At 47.7% G+C, this 12,705-nt stretch overlaps 1 protein-coding gene across 1 annotated transcript in view; it reads left to right on the top strand.

Moving 5' to 3' along the window:
• Positions 1-12,705, top strand: part of LOC146194949 (sodium-coupled monocarboxylate transporter 1-like) — a 158,568-nt gene that overhangs the window by 16,008 nt on the left and 129,855 nt on the right. The gene's annotated exons all lie outside the window — the stretch shown is intronic.

The following is a 12,705-nucleotide window of genomic DNA, read 5'->3' as shown; positions in this document are numbered from 1 at the left end:
ATGGCGAGGTGCACGTTTCTCGAATATACACCCAGAACAAACGCTTATAAGAAGTGGTGGCCACAAAAGAAATGACTTCGTGCATACATAGATCGTATCGTGACCTATTAGAGTGCGCTCAAAAAGTTATGAAAAACATTTTCCAGAACTCCATGCATCAAAAGATAAATAAAGGGCGAAAATACGTTACAAGAGGAACACATGTTTTATACTACTACTGTTAGTGGTTTCTCATTGCTTCATTTCATCTTGTTTTATCTGTGGTACTCTGTGTGGATAAAATATACTCTCATCAGTACAATAAGGCGAATAAGTCATATTGAATACTTTAGTCGCACCCACACTACCACGTTCGTAGCCCTGCTAAAGATGGAGCAGCGAGACGTTTGGGAAAATAGTTTGCATATCACAAGCCTGCCAAGAACCATCGTTTGTACTTTCCCGTTAAGCACATGTGATTAAGTGCACCATTTCTAGTTTCCGTTATTGAAATCGTCCCAAACACACGTATATACTCGAAGATGAAGGCGAAAATTTGAATTTAGAGCTGGTATAGGTAAACAACCGAAACCGCAAAGTTATGACTGTTTTATTTGTTTAGACTCAAAGTCTGGCGCTGCATAGTCATACACATACAGAACACACACGCAAGAGGTTAAAGTAAGACTTTCGCACCGATGATGCATTCGCTAACAACTAGCTGTTATTTGTGAAACGAAGAAGAAGAATGCCTCACAAAAATGTAGGGTTACAATAAAAAAAGACGACAAAAAGTTCAGTCAAAAATGCTAAAATAAGGCCAAACTAATGACAAATTGCGTCTATCTTCTTGTCATGTTGTCCAAACAAAGCAGTATCACTGCCTTCCTGTTGGGCAGCACCGACGGAACACTTGCGCGTTCCCCTTCTTCCCCCGAAATCATCTTCAATGCTTCGATAATTTGTCTTTTAAAACTGTCTTTTGCACCAGCCAGCACCTTGGTTTCCGTGAACCTTGGTATACAATGGGTACCCCTCGAGTCTGCTAATCGTCTTCCGTTTTAAAACGACAGCAATGGGTCGCCAGGTTTCCTGGAGCCGACAATGCGGCAGACGTATTTCTATGTTCCCTTAGCCTTTCATTGTAGCAGCGGCCTGTCTGCCCCACATACGCCTTCCCACACGTCAGGGGGATTTTGTACATTGCACCTGTGCGGCATTCGACAAAGCGTTCCCTGTGCAGTACGCCGCATCCTTCCTTGGTCTCACTCGTTCCATTCACCTTCCTGCACATACTCTTTAACTTCTTCAGTGCAGACAGCACAACCCTAATTTCAAATCGGCTCGCTATCTTTTTAAGACAGTGTGATATGACATGTACGTAGGGCAGGACAACAACCTTTCTCTTTTTACTCTCTTTACGCTCTCTTGTTCGGGGTCGCAAATTCAAACAGCTTTCAGCCGCAGATATCAGCTTGCTTCTCGGATATTCACTTCGCTTCAACCTCTCAATGTGTAGGTTGATACTGTTGCTCATCAAGTGCGGACAGGATTTGATCAATGCCTGCCGTAAACGCCAGACTGCTAGCACCCTCTTGATCAACTTAGTATGACCGGAGTAGTACGGAAGAAGGCCTTTGGCCTTTGTGTCTTATAAAACCAACAAGTATGGTCATCGTGAAGCACAAGTCTGATGTCCAAGTACTGGATCCGTGCATTTTCTGGTTGCTCAAAGGTGAATTCAAGGCCCGGAGGTGCTTTAGGGAATAGTGCCACAATGCTCTCAACCTTGCTCTCTGTGTATTCTCCATACGGCAGGCAAACCTAGAAATCATCGAGATATCGGAATGCCTTGGCAACTCCAGCTTCCTTCATATTGTTACGAGGCACGTCGAGATATTAGGAGGCGATGGTACGTCGTAGCCGCGTGCCATCGCCGCGTACCTTGCGGAGGAAAGGCAAGGTCTTGCTGGGTCCGGCAGGCTGGGGAACAGCCATGCAGTGCCTCCCAACCTTTCGCCGAAGGCGCAAGAAGTCGCAGGGCGCTGATGCTCCGGACCAGGATGGGGGGTGATGATAAAGTACCCAGCACCTCCACCAAGATGTTACGAGGCACGTCGAGATATTAGAAGGCGATGGTACGTCGTAGCCGCAACAGTTCGCCGTCAGGGACACACTCACAGGAGAACCAGACGTAGTTGCAGCGTCGTCTTTCTCTACTAGTCCAGCACTTCGTCATCGTCTCTTTCACTGCGTACCGTAACAATATGATTAAAAAGTGTCCTATCACCCTTAGCAAGGAATAAGTAACTCAATATAGGAGCAATTGAAGATTCTAAGCAAATTCCATCCTTTTGCTGCAAAACACTTTCTTCAAACTCAACTTAAAAGGGTCGGAGGTAAAGCTTCAACAGACCTAAAAGCAGTCAGAGCTTATTCCACTTTCATTCTGACACTTCACTGCAGCGTTGACCTCTTCTATTGCTCTATTGCTCTATTGCTTCTTCGACTTCGAGGATAGCCAAATGCTGTGGAATGTTGTAATGCAGATCTTTTGCGTCAACAGAGAAACACCTGATAGGTGCAGCCTGTTGAAGAAATTCAATCAACTCATCTTAGCTTCTCACCAATAAAGGGTCCTCTATTGGGAAACAAGTGATGTATTTCTTAAGACTTGAAGCTACGCAGTGCGGCCATGTGGAATGGTCCTCCACGATGACCCGGAAAGCGTTTCCCTCCTTGTGTGTCTTGACATCAAAGAATGATGTCAGAGTCAGCTTCTTGCATCCCATAATCGCCTTGGTTAACGCTTCCTTGCCCACCTATTGGAACATATCAGCCGCTTGCTTACGGGCCAAACAAAGTTGTCTCCTGGAAATCCTTCGTTTCGACTCAATGTTTTTTAAGATCCATTCCTTCGCCTTGGCCTGGTAATCATCTTTTTTCGTGATCGCAAACTCTCCCGTCTTATCAGTAAGAATCAGCCGCCGATCCAGACTCCTCAACCAATCCATGGCTCTTTGTGGACTTTGCTGTGCTGTTTTAGAACCTCGACCTTTTAAGAACACAAAAGTAGCCTCCACGCCTTGAAACTGGCAAGCTTCCATATTTTCGTAGAGTTTTGAGGCAACCTTGTGCACCATGCTCAAAATATCAGCAGTGTCAGCCATTGGTTGCACCTCTTACTTAGGTCCCTTCTTTAAAACATCAAGAACATGCTTGGAAATAGCCTGATCCGTGAGATTGACACCACCGCTATTTTTCTCAGCATAATCGCTCTCTTCTCTTCGAAGCTTATTCAAAACAGAAATGCACCACCGATCCGCCATTTTGTCTGCAACTCCAAGAAAGAACTTCGTCATTACCTTTGATTGCCGAGGACCAAGGTAGGTGCTACACGCATTCTCTATTTGAAGGTGATCGACGACCGTGGAGCTTTTCAAAGAAACGCTTGTCTTCTGGCCGAGAGAGAAGACAGGCACAAATAGCATTGTTTAAAGCCTGATCAGGATGTACAAACTGAATATACGATTACCGAAGTATGAACGATATGCTCAAAGGACCTGTGCTCCTTAAAATCAGGGGTAGTCCGCATCAATGTTAGTGTTCTTATTGATACACAACGGTCATGGCTCTCGCAGGTGGTAGCAGCCGGTGGCACTGCCGTGTCTGACTGGTCCTTGGATGGTGTCTCAAGATAGTGTACTCGATGTCCAAATTGGAGCGCCCTGCTAACTTCCATATCGCCATAGAAAAGGGAGAGTGGAATCGTGTACTGTACATCGGCTTGTTGAAACAGAGAAACTATTTTACATTTTGTGGTTTGTAGTCATATCTATTGAACAAAGCATAATAACAAATTTCCCCAGTGCCCTGCCGACATACTATCTGATCTCTCACTTCAAACAACTCTCAGTGCAACGCAGTGTCTCCGGCTGCAAATGCGTGACAATATTTTTAGAAAAGTGGTCCTTGCCACTATTCGTAACGGCCATGGCAAACACAGTTTATTTTCTCTATGAATAAAGGTGAAGACTGAAACATACGTAGATTCGAGATCGTGGAAAATCTTACAGGTCTGGTAGATGCATACCAAGCAGACCACGCTCGACGTGTGTAGTAGATGAAGGATACTACAACATGACTGCACTTTAACTAAAGAGAGAGAAGAGAAGACTATGGCACCATAGCTGGCGCTGTCATCTGAGACCATACCAAAAGTGTTTTGGCACTTTTCTCCCCAATCCTTCCCTTGCCCCCCCCCCCCCCCCGCTTTTCTTCCTTTTTCTTTCATTTTTCTTATTTTGCTACTCTGCCTGCCCCTCTTTTACGGTTTAAAAGGAAACCTTCGGAACCTCCCCTTTTCGCAATATTTTCAATTTCTCATCGCACCCCGCATTTTTTCGCTTTGTCCGTCCGCCCTTACATATGTTTTATCATTTTTTTTCTTGCATTCAATAGGTCACACATGGCCTTTTTTTTCAACCTTTTTTTTCTGTGCTCCTTCTTACCTGCATCTGTACAATTCTCGAACGTTTAAAATTGAAACTAAAGCAATATTACCACAGTCCTTATACCCCGGTTAAAATGTCGCAGAAAAATATTTAAATATATATATATATATATATATATATATATATATATATATATTGTGACGCCCACAAATGGAGACAAGAGAAGATGAGGTTGGCAAAGAAGCGGCTCGCGTTGGGACACGCAAGTGGTCACAGCTAGGTCTTCGACGCTCGTTCTCGCGTCAACTGAAACCTCGCTCGTAACACCTTGGCGGAGCTTGAACCGCACCGAAGTCGCCGTCTTGCTGGCCTGGCGCCATCTGAGCCTACGATGTCTGTTAACACCGACGCTCGGAGGCTCGTGCGTAGCAGCTCATGGCAGCATCACCCGGAGCCGCGTTCGTTCACGGGCTCATCCAGCGAAGACGTGGATGATTGGCCACTTACTACCAGCGGGTGAGCCATAGCAACAAGTGGGACATTTACGCCCTGCTAGCTAACGTAGTCTTCTCGCTTAACCACACAGCCCTAATGTGGTACGACAACCACGATGACGCTTTCACCACCTGGGACCGCTTTGGGGAAGATATAAAAGAGTGTTTTGGAGATTCTGATGCAAAGAAGCGAGCTTAACAAGCGCTCTCTCAAAGAGCTCAGCTTCCTGGAGAAACGTGCACCAAATACACCGAGGAAGTCTTGAAGTTGTGTAAGCTTGGCGATGGTCGCATGACTGAAGAGGACAAAATTGGCCATCTGCTTAAAGGATTTGCCATAGATATTTATAATTTCCTTATCGGCAAATCAAGCCTTGATTCAGTGGCTGACGTGATCCAGCATTGCCGCACGTTCGAGACGCTGAAAATGCGTCGGATAACACCCAAGTTCGAATGTTTGGCTGCGTTGCGTCGGTGGCCGCTGTAGATGCTGCCGACGAGACATAGTCTGGCGATCTGGTCTCCACGATCCGTCAGATAGTTCGCGAAGAAGTGAGCTGGTTCCTAGAACTAGCTTGGGGCTCCTCAGCGCTGCCCTCGTCGCATCCGCCTTGTCCGCCACCTACAACCGCCTTTAATGCAGCGAACTTTGTTAATTCAGAGGACTTCGATGAATACCGCGGACCGCAGCAGCATCGGCAGAGCAAAATACCGATAACACCGCCAAGGCAACGGACTCGCTACTACTAGCCGACACACAACCAGTATAAAAACAGTCGTCGCGATGCTCTCAGTGGTGACTACTTGCCTGCGCCACCTTTCCGCAGACCTCCGTGTGCTATCGCGGCGGCCAATCTGGCCATGCGAGATCACGTTCTCGCCGTCAAGCATCCCGTTACGGCTACGACTCCATGAACTACCTTGAGCAGCAGGGTTAGAATTATTGCTCTTCTGGTCGTTCGCGTTACCCTCCTGATTCCGGCGACTCATGGCAAGCACCTTTGCAGGATATTTCACCGGCATCGAACAGAATATATGACACCACCTCCAGTTTCTCGCGCGCGCCACTCACCCCCGCCGGAGAACTAGTGGGCACGACCGATGGAGGTGAGGTCGCTGGATGTTCGCTGTTAAAAGAGATACCCCGTCTGTGCTGATATTACGAGACAAAGTTCCCCGTTTTAGTTGATGGTGTTCCTGTGATGGCTTTAGTTGATACCGGGCCACTATATCCATAAAGGGGGCTTCATTTAAGCGTCGCCTCGAAAGAAAAGTGTTAAGTGAAAAAAAATTGTTCAGTTTTCTGGTGTGAGTGGCCAACTATTATTGCCTGCTGTTGGAGTGTGAAGTGTTAAAGTTTCTTTGGGTGGTAAAGTGTTCCGTGCGGAAATGGCAGTGCTCGCCCGATCAACGCACGACGTCATCCTTGGCCTTGAGTTTTGAAGATGTGTGGCACCAATGTCGACTGCCAAACTGGCGAGCTTAGCGTCGGGAAATGGAGCTAAGCTTAACGTGTTAGCATTTGTCTGATGGAAGGCTCGTGTAGTGATGTGAGTGTGTTTTGTGTTTGTGAAGATACCGTTGTGCCTCCATCGTAAACTGTATGTGTACAGGGTTTCTGCCTCGACGCCACCCTCTGCATGTCTGTCTGAAGCGACGTTAGAACCAGTGCACCTCACCTGCATCAAGACAAATGTCTTGATTCCTCACGCCATGGTGTCTGTTGCCAAAGGCCGCACTGCACTCTGGGCAGTGAATTGCTTTACGGAACCTGTAGTTCTTCCCACAGGTTTTAAACTTGCATCCTGCAGTGATGCCCCGCCAATATCTTTTGACGTGATTACGAAAGCGATAGACAAAGCAGTGACTGATATCCAAGATGAATTGCGATTGCTTCGTATGATTAACCCCCCGCTCTTAACGAAGGAGCGCCGTGCACTGCTGGCGATTCTTGGGTGACACTCTTCCTTGTTTGACTTTTCCCAACCAGGTGGCCCATCTTTAATTCCTGCTTCACGTATCCTACACAGGATCCACACTGGCGCCTCGCATCCGATTCGACAAAGGCCCTATCAAGTGTCATCGTCTGAACGAAAGGTGATAAATGAACAAGTGAACGAGGTGGTAACGAAGGGTGGTACCCAAGAGTCGTTGAGTCCTAGGCTGCTTCATTGATTCTTGTCAGGAAGGATGGTACATGGCGTTTTTGCGTTGACTACCGTCTAAATGCAGCCACTAGGAAAGACGTGTACCCTCTTCCCCGTATATATGACGCCATCGACTGTATTTTCTGCCTCCTACTTTTCCACCGTTGACCTCAGATCTGGCTATTGGCAAATGCCTGTCCACCCGGCGGACAGAGAAAATTGCATTTATCACAACCGATGGCCTTTACAAATCCAATGTGATGCCGTTCGCCCTCTGTAATGCACTCGACAGCGTCGAACGATTAATGGACACGGTACTCCATGGTTTAAAATGGGAGGTGTGTATGAGTTACTTGGAGGATGTCGTGATTTTCGGGAAGAAGTTCAGAGAGGACAATGAAGTTTAGCTCTTGTGCTGGACTGTATGTGCAAGGCTGGCCTCGTGCAGCACTCAAAGAAGTGTCGTTTTGGAGCACACCAAGCTCTAGTTCTTGGACACCTCGTCGATAAAGACGGCGTCAGACCTGATCCCGCCACCCCAATCCGCCAAAGAACTACGGATTTTCCTGGGTTTGTGTTCGTATTTTCGTCGTTTTATTCACTGTTTTGCTAATATCACACACCCCCTGACAAGCCTCCTTCATAAAGATGTAACTTTCGAATGGGCACCTAAGTGCGATTCCGCCTTCCGTCACTAGAAATTTCTTCTTACGTCGCAACCTGTGCTCCGCCACTTCGAACTTTCAGCGCCCACAGAACTGCATACATACTCACGCAAGTGGTGTTGGAATTGGCGTGGTCTTGTCCAACGCTATGAAAGCAAGGAGCATGTCATGGCGGACGCGAGTCGCTCTCTTAGTAAGCCAGAGTGAATTTTTACTGTCACGGAACAGGAATGCCTCGCTGTCGTTTTCTTCATACAACGCATTCGCCCGTTTACCGTTGTCACTGAACACCATGCCATCTGCTGGTTAGTTAATTTCAAGGACCCGTGTGGCCTACTTGCACGATGGGTCCTACGGTTACAAGAGTATGACTTTACAGTCACATACAAAACTGGCCGTAAGCAAGCTGACGCAGACTGTTTTTTGCGCCTTCCTCTTCCTACGACGGAGTCTGACGCCGATGATTTCGAGAACTTCGTCGCGTCAGTATGAACGGCTTTTCCTGACATCTCCAAGCTTATAGAAGAACAACAAAGGGATCCCACCTTGGAACCTCTCTTCGCAGCAGCTCTAGATCGGTCAGGTGGAGACAGATTTTGCGTGCGTGATCGCCTACTATGGACGAAAACTATTCCTCAACAGGTCCCCGACTCCTTCTGGTTGTTCTGAGGAGCCTATCCCATCCTATATTACAGGCCGTGTACGACGATCCTAGTTCCGGTCATTTTAGAACAGCAAGAACGCTCCACCGCACTCAGAAGCGCTTCTATTGGTCAAAAATGCGCACTACTGAGCGGTACGTCGCCACCTGCACTTAGTGTCAGCACTACAAACGTCCCACAAGATGTTACAAGCGAGGTTTCAGTTGACGCGAGACGAGCGTCGAAGACCAGACCCGGCTGTGTCGACTTTCGAGTCCCAGAACGAGCCGCTTCTGCGTCAATCTCATCTTCTTTTGTTTTCATCTCTGGGCGCCACACTACACACTATATATATATATATATATATATATATATATATATATATATATATATATATATATATATATATATTATCACGTGGTGGTGACAAGGGCGATGAAACAAATGAAGAGTATTGAAGTGAAGGGAAGAAATACTATGGGGCTGTCTTGCGCCCGCGAACGAACTAAGCAACTCGGCGTCGGCGATGGCAACACACATGCTCGTCGATCATCGAAGTAAGAGTGCCTTTAGCACACATCAACGCTCAATTTAAATGTTGCTCCGAACCATCTAGATAACGCCGTAAAATGTTACTAGCACAACCTGTAGCATTGTAGAAACTTACGCGACTGGTTGGAATCTTCGAACAAATCTCGGCGCATCTTTCGCTACAAAGAAACTGATAAAGGTGTGTCTTGCGACATTGAGCCTTAACAAACAAAGAACAGAAAATTGATACGCGTGCCTGAACCAGAGTAATGATGCGAAGTGTCGGAGGCTGTTAATAAACAACAAATACAGCTTTGAAGGTTTCGCGATATTACTCCCCCCTTAAAAAAACATCGCCTCGACGTTCCAAAACAAAGCAACGTAAACATCAACACTACAGAGTTTAAACACCACAGATTCTTCAACGCGTGTAATATGGCTTCAGTCATGAAACGTGTACGATTTTTGGGCGTGCGCGTCACCGTTGTGACGCTGACGTACTTTCGGAAGTGACTTCATAGTCCAGTGGTCCGACGCGGTGAATGATTTTGTACGGCCCACAGTATCGACGCAACAATTTTTCACTTAGTCCGCAACGGCGAATTTGTGTTCAAACCCACACTTGGGCTCCTCGATTGTACTCTGCGTGGCGTCGTAGTAAGTAGTATCGTCGGCTGTTAGTGCGCTATTTGTCTTTAATAAGCAGCCGAACGAGTCGTCGGGCTTCCTCTGCACACTGCAGGTAGGCGGCGACGTCAAGGTTGTCCTCGTTGGTCACGTGCGGCAGCGTTGTGTCGAGCATAGTAGTCGGCGCCCTTCCGTTCACAAGCTTGAAAGGGGTCGCCCTTGTTGTCTCCTGGACTGCCGTGTTATACGTGAAGAACACGCACGACAGGATGGCATCCCAGATCTTGTGTTCAGCGTCCCCGTACATGGCGATCATGTCTGCGACAGTTTTGTTGACGCGCTCCTTACGTTCGTTTTTCCCATGATAGGCGTTTGTCCTCCGGTGACTTGTCTGCCTTTCCTTCAGGATGGCTTCAGTGAGCTATGTCGTAAACGCTGTTCCCTTGTCCATGATCAGACCTTCTGGGGCGCCGTGTCGTAGGATTCACTCGACGAAAAACTTTGCGACTTCCACGGCGGAACAGTTAGGCTGGGCTTTGGCTTCGTCGTAAAGGGCATGTAATCGGTAGCCACGATGGCCCACTTGTTTCCCGTCGGTGAAGTTGGGGAGGGTTCGAGGAGGTCTATTTCTCTATATTAAAAAGGCTTAGTTAGGGGTGGTATGGGGTTCAGTGGACCAGCAGGTCTCGTCGGAGGTTTCGTGCATTGCTGGCGTGCACGGCACGTTATGACGTAATTGGCAGATGTCGGCAGCTAATCGTGTCCAATAATACTTCTCCCGGATTCGATGCAATGTGGGTGCAGGCCGAGATGAAGTACCGTTGGCTCATCGTGAGACGCTTGTAGAATTTCGACACTGAGGAAGTAGGTGTGCGGCCTTGTTTGATGCAAAGTTATTCTTCACAAGGACGTCATTTTCAAACACGGAAGGAGGACAGCTGACGCTTGAACTCAGCGGGAGTGGGAGCGGTCTTCCCTTCTAAGTAATCGACTAGCACTTTCAGCTCAGGATCTGATGGCTGTTTTTCTGCGAAACTGCGAGCGTGTACCAGTCCGAAAAAGGCGTCTTCGTCGTCTTCTTTCGGCGTTGCATCAACGGGGTCTCGTGACAAGCAGTCGGCAATGAAGTGCAAGCGGTCGGACTTGTAGACGACTGCGATGTGGAATTCTTGAAGACGCAGACCCCATCGCGCAAGGCGGTCTGAGGGATCTTTGAAAGTGGCGAGCCAGAAGAGACCATGATAATCGCTCACAACACTGAATGGTCGTCTGTACAAATATGGGCGAACGTCTGATGTGGCCCAAAGGAAGGCAAGACATTCTTTCTCTGTAGTGGAATAATTGGATTCAGCTTTCGACAGGGAACGGCTAGCGTAGGTTATAACACTCTCCTGTCCGGCGCTCTTTTGAACGATAACAGCGAATAGGCCCAAACTGCTTGCGTCAGAGTGAATTTCGGTCTCGGCGTTTTCATAAAAGTGTGGCCCAGGACAAGAGAATACTGTAGGCGGCGCTTAAGTTTGGCGAATGCTTCTTCTTGTGGCGCTTCTAATCGAAAAGCTACGTCACTCTCTGTAGGCTGCGTCAACGGCTCGGCAATGCGCGTAAGGTTCCTGACAAATCGTCGTTAATAAGTGCAGGGCCCCAGGAACCTGCGCACGGCTTTCTTGTCGGCGGGCGGTGGGAAGTGCGCGATCGCAACCGTTTTATCCGGGTCTGGGTGAACAGCATCGTTGCTAACGATATGACCCAGAAACCACAGTTCCTCGTAGCCAAAGTGATATTTCTCTGCTTTCAAAGCGAGCCGTCATGCCTTAATAGCTTCTAGCGCTGTCCGAAGCCCTTTTAGGTGGTCTTCAAAGCTAGAGGAGAAGACAACTACATCATTCAAGTATACCAGACAAATCTTCCAATCAAGTCCTCCAGTACAGTGTCCATAACGCGTTGAAACGTCGCTTGTGCGGAGCAGAGGCCAAGTGGCATCACCTTGAACTCGAAAAGGCCATCCGGATAAATGCGGTCTTGTCGCGATCACTTTCGTCGACTTCAGTTTGTCAATATCCGCTCCTCAGGTCCATCGATGAGAAGTACCTTGCATTGCAAAGCCGATCGAGAATGTCGTCGATGCGAGGAAGAGGGTAGACATCTTTCATCGTTATGCTGTTTAGGCGGCGGTAATCGACGTAGAAAAGAAGTGTGCCCCTATTGCAAAAACCAGTGCCACTGGGAGCCAGCGCCCCAGCGCCATACCTGATTATGGTCCCAGTATGACGCTGGACACTGGGCGCACTGGGACGCGGCACACTGGGACGCTCCGCGCTGGCGGCACTGTGCGCCCGAAAAAAAAAGGCGTGGGATAAAAATTAAACAAGTAAAAAGGAACGGAACAAGTTAGGTACATAAAAAAATTAAAAAAAAAGTTAAAAAAATTGATGCACCAAGCGTGCCTCGAACTAAGTCCCTAGGTACATACCAATCACTAGCTCAGCACGCTGACCACTCGGCCACGCTGAGAACTGGATGTTCTATAAATATTTTTGCATTTTATGTCATGACCCGCATTTAAAAGGTTGGGACTTCATGTTTCGCAGTCTACAGACCATTGCTACCGCTCTAACAATTGCAACTTCTTGATCATTTTAGCTTGCTGTCTGCTCTCACGACTTGCAACTAATGTTCTGGGTGCCTATGCGCGCTATTCTGTGCACTGGAATCATTTTAACATGTGGAGTTTGACATCGCTGTCAAATTTACCAACGCCGCCTCTTGGGTTGTGCTCTGCTACCGTGGGCGTAATTTTCGCTGAACACGGAGCTTTAGTAGAAGCCTTCAAGGAAAAACGTGCGACCAAGCTTCAATACCGGCAAGCGCCGCAGCGATGACCCCAATTGCGTGTAACTAAAGCTTATTTGTATGTAAACATTGCGGGAAGCGTTGCGATGACCGAGGGCTCGGCTGCTTGATACGCAGAGTAAGAAGGAGCGCAAAAGCTTGAGAAACACGCCAAATATTATGTATTACAAGCGCTGTATGTTGTTGCTTTTTCTCTCATGGACCCATCGCTCGGTAAACTACTCTCTTCCTCGTTTTAGTTTTTCTTTCTGCTGTTGATACTGGGCCGTGGTGCAGGCTACGCTCGCCTGCGATTGAGCCCGCATTGAACATTT

The sequence above is a fragment of the Amblyomma maculatum genome, chromosome 3 (genome assembly GCF_055883805.1).
Source record: "Amblyomma maculatum isolate TAMU_Amacu chromosome 3, ASM5588380v1, whole genome shotgun sequence".
Lineage (NCBI taxonomy): Eukaryota > Metazoa > Arthropoda > Arachnida > Ixodida > Ixodidae > Amblyomma > Amblyomma maculatum.
The sequence above is the reverse complement of the archived record's forward strand: the minus strand, read 5'-3'. Positions and strand labels throughout refer to the sequence as shown.